Here is an 8,563-nt window from a genome sequence, read left to right as displayed (position 1 = left end):
TGAGCAACCTCTGTTATCTAGTTTGATGATGTCTCAGCTATGGCAATGCTATGTCTGCACCTGGGAGCAAAAAGGGCTCAACAGAGGAAAAATGGACACCGCCAGCACTTCTGTCTGGGAGAAAGCCTTACCTTAGGCCCTGGCTCCAACAACTCAGTGTCCCCCCATAAGTCCCTGGTACCACTCCAAGGAGCCTACTGGGTGCTGGTGCTCATAGCAATCGAGTCCATCACCGTGAAAGTCCAGTTGTGGACATGGCCATTTTATGAGGTATCTGCAGCTGCCGTAGCCTCTGTCCCACTCAGCCATTTGGGACTGGGCAGCCTTGTTCCTCGCCTGTCCTACCTCCTCCCCTTGCAGGGTGATTTCTTATTTCTTTCTCTAGTTGTAGAGCTTCTGTTCATTTTGACCCCAGGTGACTCTGCTTACTGTTTGCTCCATGTTTCCATCACAACTTTGATGTGGTCTCAAGAGCAGGTGAACAAAGCCTCTATCATCTACTCCATTTTGCCCAATCTCTGAAGGGTACACAATTCTAACTAAGGTCTTCTGCTTCAAATACAATCCAAACCCACACAACATTAGATGAAACATTATTTGTAATCAATATTGGTTTAATGAAAGTATATGGCTTAAGTTAGCATTAGCAAAATTAACAACTTTGGCATTGATAGCTTTGGTGTGGTTGAAGTTAACGTCAATAGGAAATGAGAGTGTTGATTTTGAACTAAGCCTAAGATTTCAGGAAGTAGTAGACTTTGGCAGGCAGGAGAGCTCCTTTTTGAAGGACACATTTATAAGAGGCATGGCAATTGGTTGATTCCTAATCATTACCATAATGATTATATACTCAGGGGCATGGATGAGGATCTCTTTCTCCCAGCAGCCAAGGCTCAGGCACTTCAGACTATGGTTATCTGTGTCCTTAATGTTTTAGCCTATAGAGTCAGGAGTCCAGCTTGGAAGCAGTTCTTCAATTACCCATTTACAGGAGGCTCTCATTGTAGTACCCTTGACATGTTCAGGTTCTTGTTATCTTCTCTTTGATCTATGACAGGGTTTGATCTTTGTCAAAACACAGGAATCAGTAGAGATCTCTTCAGGCTACTATAAAAATCCAAGAAAAACAAGTTAATTAAGTCGTTCATCCCTTTATAAAAATCACTCATGAGGGTAATTTGGTTTTTATTTAACTGAATAAAATCAAGAGGAATTCTGGTACAAGTAGGAAGCTACATCCTATACCTAAATTAAGTACCTATCATCCCTTTCTCTCTTTTAACTCTACTTTTAAAATATGCCTCAGAAGTTGAGAAGCTTTCAAATCTAAGTATCCAAAAAAATTTTAAACTTTTTCTTACTGTAGATTCTGCTCCACATGAGCGTAAAGGTGTACAGTGAAATCCAGACTTCCTCTTGCGGGCTTTGTCTGGAGAATTTTAACTCATTTTTTAGGATTCTGTTCTTAATTTTGCCTCATCATTTAGCCACTCTGGGCTCTGTTTTCTTTCCCTGTAAAATGAAGGAATTGGATGAAATAATAGAACTCTAGATCATTTCCCACTTCCAAATTCTATGATTTCCAAATGATTACTGGGAAAATAGCTTCCCGCTGTTACTGAAGCTTTCCTCCTGTCATGCCCAAGTGGAGGTTGGTGTGTTTGAATATGGGGGAGTGGAAGGTGAGGGAGGGGACCAGGAAGGTGAGATTAAAGTTTTAGTTCAATCAAAGCCCAGGCTGTGGTTTCCTATCTGTCCTGAAAGTGGGGATTTCCCAAGCTTCAGAGCCAGTCTTACTTATCCCTTGCTACTCTATTAGGAGTGAAAGTCAGCATGATCAACAGTGGTGTGCACTGTACAATCAAAAAGACCCAATGTTATTTGCCAACAAAAGTTTCATAAAGAAACTGTTGGGTTTCTTTTGTACGTGTTTAGGTACAGATAAAAAATTAAAGAGTCAATTAAAATGATTCTAGAAACTCTCCATTACTTAAAAAAAAGTGAAAATAATCCCAGACTATATAGTACATTTGATGACATTTAACTAGTAGCTGTTAATGTTTGCAGGATGTTTACTGAACCCTGTGAGATGAGGTGATTGTTTACAGAACTTCCTCATTCCAGAGAGTTCTTTGACTACCTAAATAACTTGACTGTTCCTGTGTGCAAAGGATATGTTTTGAGCACACAAAAGAGAAGGCCTTCCAGTGTCTCCCATGAGGTACTGTGTGAGAGGGAAGCTCAGTCTTAGCCAAATCACTGTCCCATAGTGAAGTGCCTTACGTGACCCAAAGGAAAATGAGTCAAGTAGTATCAAATCCATGAGAAGAGCTGTATTTATAGCAGAAATCAGAGGACTGAGAAGACATGGCCTGGATCAAGATCCATGGCAAAAAGTATTAATGCTGAGTGCTTACCATGTGCCAGAACTATTATAGGCCCTAGGGAATCAATGGAGTGACAAAGCCAATAGAGTTCCAACCCTTAACAGAGCATGGAGTTTAGCAAAAGAGGCAGACTTTAAAGGATAAGTCTAAGTTATGATTTCCTGACTGTGCAGAAATTGGGATTTCACAAGCTTCAGAGATAGGTGGTCTTAAAATTATGACAAGTACAAGGAGAAAGAAGTACAAGATGCAAAGGAAGATAGGTCAGTCAATTTCCAGTGGCATGAAATCTCAAATGACATTCATCCTCAGGACCTCAGAGGGATTAATAGAACCCCTGGGGTTAATAATAGGAATAAGTGTTGCCATTTTCTGAGTCTCAGTGATATGCTAGTGACCAGGTACTTCCCACAAATTATCTCATTTAAAAGAAGGATCAGACACTGGACTCTACACTTTTGAAAGGTTGATGATTCATAAACTAGAGTGTGGGGAAGGGCTTCTATCTGTAGTTTGGATACAAAACTGCTTTTATTTTCAAGAAAAGAATGAAACTCAGGATTCCCAGTTTGCTAATGCCATTAATTAATTAATTAATTAACTAATTAATTATTTATTTTTTAGACAAGACAACCCTTGGTTGACCTCACAGATTGCAAGGAACTTGTCAGTTTATAATCTCTTATTTTTTTATTTTTTTACCCCTACAGCACCTGATCTTCCTAGGTGGTCGCCCATCCAAGTACTAACCAGGCCCAACCCTGCTTAGCTTCTGAGATCAGACAGGATTGGGCTTGTTCAGGGTGACATGGCTGTAGACACTAATGCCTTCTTTAAACTGTGATAATACGCTACTATCTGCTTGCAAAAATGTGGTCACTGATGGAGACTCAGTGCCATGTAATTGTGTGATTGTTTCACTAGTAGTGAGAGTAAGTCTGGACTCTTAACGGGTCTCAGCTAGGTGTATGGCTAGAGGCATCCAGGGATAACAGGTTGTCATGGAGCACAGAATAATGGTCTGGGTGTCCGCCCCACATTGCCCCACTACTCCCATCCACACCAGGAGTAGTAACTGATTTGCCTTAGTATCAAGCTCAGAGTGTGACTTTATTCTTTCTACTCTCTTTCAGTACAGCTTCTTAGGCTCAACATCACATCAGTGGAGTGAGTATGGGGACTTTGTAATTTTACTAATATCGAGATAATTTTATAAGACATGCTGTAAAAAGTAAATGCAAGTATTTAAATTCCCACTAAATATAGATTTTCCTGGACAACTGACAAAGCAGCTCAGTAGACTAAGGAAAAATTTAGTTTTAAGAGGTCTAAAAATAGAGTGTGCCACTAGCATCTTTGTCCAATAACACCAATGATTAATAATAAATTAAAAAGAGAAATTCATTTGTGGGGCATTTATTAGTATCCATGCATTGCTATTTATCAGCACTAACCCTCATTTCCCATTTTTCTTTCTTTAATATATTTTAATAATAGGAATAATGTAAGATTAGAAAAAATATAAAAATATTTCTGATACGTTTAACATTTGACCAGAACAAACGAGAATTGGGAAACTATGTATTATTCTAACTGTATAAATGGGTATGGTAGAAAGTGGGAGGCAAATAGATAAATTGTAGGAGATAGTATATGATTCATGTTGTTGATAAAAATAATTGTCCTCTAAACCAAAATTTTTCAATAATGTTTAATATAAGTCATTGTCTAAGGAACTTTAATAGAGTCAAAATCTTTGCTATGTCTTTTAAATTACCAACAGGTATTTTGGAATTCTTTTGAGGTAAGTTTTTGTTTGTTTGTGTGTTTGTTTGTTTTTAATGGTTTAAAAGCTTTCATTGAATTTGTTTGCACATAGCACTGAACTTTATGACATGTGGTCATTTAAAGGTATTTGGAATTTACTAAATATTGGCGATGGACAGGTAGATAGTGAAAAGAACAAAGACAGGACAATTGATTTCCTTTTTTTCCCTTAAGTCTATGGGCAGGTCTCACTGAATTCCCTGAGGATACTGACCCATTAGGGTCCCACTCTCCTGGCCATCCTGGCACCCCTGTGATCAACCGGGCTTCTCCTTTACTTTTTTTAGGAAATGAGAGAGAAACACCAATATTTCATAATGCTGAATTAGGGGAGAGTTTTGATAGATAGAGGTTAGAGAAGGAGGAGTTTGCATTTTAGGAAGGAAATAATGTGAAAAACTGTGCGCATGGGGTCAGGAGGAAGGAGCAGCTTATGTCCTCTGGTTTGGCTGATGCAAAGACATGAAGTGATGCAAGAAAAGGAAGGGAAGGTGTATTACAGCAAATTGCTAAAATCTCCATCACAATTAAATAATATGACCTCAGGCATGTCTGTAAGATTCTGCAAATTCATCTATAAAACTGTGATTCTGGAATCACCTCTAAATTTTTCTAGCTCTCACACTTTCAAATGCCACACTACTGACCTGGATATGGATACTACAAAGACCCTTGTGGAGCTTGAGATACAAATTCAACAGTCATTCACATAGAGGTGACATTTAAAGTAGTGGTCAGTGAATTTACTAAAGGATTATGTGCAGAGAAGGATAAGAGAACCAAAAGTAAAATATACAGTCACATCCGTGGTCAGAGAAAAATAAGAGGAACCACCAAGGAGATGAAAGTGTTATATGGAGAAGAAGGAGTAGAATCAGGATGGGACCCTCCCAACAGAGTCACTACCACAAGAAATCCAGGAAGATGGGAAATGGACAGAGGAAATTGGATCTGCTTAAGATATGCTTGCTGATCTTTAAGAGTACACAGTTAGTAATAAGAGTACAGTTAGTAATCAATACTCTTATTTGACTAAGGGAAACAAGCCCAGGGGGCTGAGCCACACTAAGAATAACAAGGTAAGATGAACTCCAGTGTCCCTGGTTCTCAGGCGGAGCACTCCAGGTAATAGGCCAATGTCTTGAAGAAAGTTGGGCAAAATTGAAAAGTCCAGGTGAAATGAACTAAAGCTCCTTCAAGGAACTGAATTGGCTTGCTCACCATTTGGACTCATTTCATATCACTAAAGTTAGCTGGACCAAAGAGGGGTTGGACCACGTCTAGCTCAGGATCCATTTCTTGCCTCTAATGGAAAGGAAAGTACACAGTGATGAGGCCTTGTCTTACCCGGTGCACCCTGGTCCAGTCCTTTCTTCAGAAGCAGGGAAAACAGAAAAATAGTTAGAAATAACTGGAGGTGACAGAGAGGAAGAAGGGGGAATTGAGGAAGAAAGAGAGTAGAGGAAGGCTCTTTGCAATGACCTTGAATCCTTAGGTCATGACAGAGTCATCATGGAGTTGTCACAAAGAGCAAAGCCCCTGGAAGGGACCTGTGTTTTCCTCCCCATGTCATTTATACCCAATAATAAATACACATACCAGATAACACACACGTTGAAGGCTGTGGGCTGTTGGACGCAGACCCAGGCCTTTGGGAATCCCCTGAATCAAGGCATGAAAAACATTCTCTTCCTTAGCACCTGTAACACTCTCCCAGTACGACTGTTTCTCTTAAAGCCATAGCCGTCTGTTTTTAGGTTTGCTCCTTGGAGACAGAAACAGGGTTATATGATGTTTTTTCTCATTTCCTGCTATGTGCTGTTTTAAGTTTCTGTGGCAGCTTTTACATTCTTTCCTCCAAATGATGAATCTATATATGGTTGCTCCCCACCCCACACCATGTTGATGGCTGGGGCATAGACTTACATTGGGAATGTTTAGGAAATGGAATGTACTGTAACCAGTGTTGTTTTATCAGCTATTTTTGAAGGAAAAAATCTTTCTACAGTTTTCAAGCCCACTCTGTTGGTGCAATAGAATGTTCAAATAGAATCTTTCTTTGAAGATTTGGAATCACATTCAGCCTCGGAGTCACCATTTAGATCATCATTTGGGTCATCACTGACCTCAGTGCTGTGGGCCGTGGGACAAGCACTGAGGATTACAGCCAGAAGACGTGGGCTTGAGGACTGGCTTTACTTAGGAACTCTGAGATTCTAGGCAAGTCATTAAAAAAATAATAATAATACAACAAAAACCTCAAGTCTCAGTTTCCTTCTCTGTAAAGTGGAGATAAAAAGCAAATCTACCTGCTTTACAAGATTATGTGCACATTACAAAAATCCTCTGTGGAAGCATTTGCATTAACTGAAAACACTCTGTAGTTATAAGGACTATAGAACTAGAGACATCACTCTAGGAAGCATACAAGAGCAGGCTAAATCTTGGCAGAGATGGGACAGGTGAATTGGAAACATTGGCTTATAAAAGAAACACTCACATTGAGTTTGACTTCTCATTATTAATCTCTTTGTCCTACAAGTAGAATGCTAGCAAAAAAAAAAAAATAGTTTTCACAAGTTGCTTTTCAGTTAGCTGCCTGTGTCCCCATAAAACAGATAAGGGAACCAAGACTTCGAAAGTTGTTTGTCTATTTGTTTTTAAATGACTTGTCCCAAATCTCACAACTAGCAAATCTAAGTGTAGAAATTTACACCCGAAATTAAGGCTGCTGGAGGTTCTATTTTTATAAAGACCTAAAGAGCATACACAGAAACAGTGAAGAGAGCTTCAGAGTCATTGCCCCATAGCAGAACCTAGACTCTGAGGTGAGGCCACCCTGCAAGCTCCTGGCAGAGCCACCCTCAGGAGAGGAACTCATTCCGATGAGAGAAATCCAAATTGAGACATCATTAGAAGGGATGCTTGTGAATGACACGTTAGGGATATGCCCTCTAGTTGTCTTCTAACTCAGCCCTTTCAGCAGCCTGGGTCAAGACCCTGGGAAGAGGAAGACTAATAACTCATGAGTCAACGGAGTGGTAACATGGAGCTCGGTGAGAAACAAACAGGGTGAGTCTGTAAAAAGTTCTATCACTAGTGGGAGAAGAACCTTCTTCCACTCAGTCAGCTCTGTGGCTGAGGAGACAGCCATCAAGACCATGCTGGTGACCAGGTTAGTGCCAAGGATGCCTGGAGGGGTGACATCAGAAGACACCACCTAGAAAGGAGTGTGCCGGACCTCCATTAGTGACGTGGCCCATTACAACTCCTGTTACTGCACACATAGCCTTTGATTGAAGGGAGGAAATGGGTTAGACTGTATTGTTGGTATTATTACTGAACACGATTTTTTTCTCTTTTTATCTCATTCCTTTGTTCCCATCAGTGCCTGTGTTTGAGTTGGAGATTTAGAATCTAAACTGTGGATCTAAGTTTTTCGTCTTTCTTTCAGCCTGTATAAATATGACCACTCATATCTTTCCCTTTAGCTACACTTCACCTGCCAGGAGAGGGCGTGAGCAGAGGTTTTGCCAGGAAATAGAAGTGGACCTGACTTTTACCACTCCTGTGACTTCAGGAAGTCATTCAGCGCCCAGCTCCTCATAGTTAAATGAGAATAACAAGAATGCAGATATCACTGAGCCTTTGATAGAACTACATGCAGTAATGCTGACTGGTAATTTGTAAGCACTCAATATGTGGTAGCTGTTGTTATTAGTAAATAGTAGGATGTTTACATTAAAAATAGGACTACGGATTCAACCAAATCTCAAGAGACTGTAACTGTTATGTGTATAAGAGTTGTCACGTAGAGCGAGTTGCCCATTCTTTCTCTCACCATCAAAGGATCCAAGATTTCGGCCACACACAATAGAGTTCTCTGTTAGCTCTTCCTAAACTTTTTTCTTCGAACTTGAATTTCACATTGTTGTTGATTACCCCACCTTTTTCTAATGTCTGCCAAAATTTCCTTAAAATGTCCCTACCTTTTTGGTATAATTTTTTTTTTGTTGTGTTTTGTTTTGTTTTTCAGGGAAATTCACATGGTCCTGTTAGGAATTCATGAACTTTGCCAGACACTTATGAACAAAACAGTTTCTCATTCATGCTCTGCTTTTTAGGGATGCTGTGAGAATTAGTTAGATGAAGTCTGCAAGACACAGCCTGCTCTTGGAGAAATATGATATATTAATACCACATTGAACAGAACCCTGTTTTCGCATGAGGCACTTTCCATCCACCTGTTTCAGATTGGCCCACCTCTGCCATGGGGGACAACTCTTATGAACGCTATCACCTGCAGCGACTTAACTCTTCTTTAGGCAACACAGCTTTCCACTGAACAG

The 8,563-nt window shown here is 40.0% G+C and overlaps 1 pseudogene; it reads right to left on the bottom strand.

Annotated features, from left to right (window-relative positions):
- Positions 1-3,088: 3,088 nt before the first annotated feature.
- Positions 3,089-3,207, bottom strand: LOC112469345 (annotated as a pseudogene).
- Between the last annotated feature and the right edge of the window lie 5,356 nt (positions 3,208-8,563).

The sequence above is a fragment of the Pteropus alecto genome, unplaced genomic scaffold (genome assembly GCF_000325575.1).
Source record: "Pteropus alecto unplaced genomic scaffold, ASM32557v1 scaffold146, whole genome shotgun sequence".
Classification (NCBI taxonomy): Eukaryota; Metazoa; Chordata; class Mammalia; order Chiroptera; family Pteropodidae; genus Pteropus; species Pteropus alecto.
Note: the sequence above shows the minus strand (reverse complement) of the source record. Positions and strands in the feature narration are given on the sequence as shown.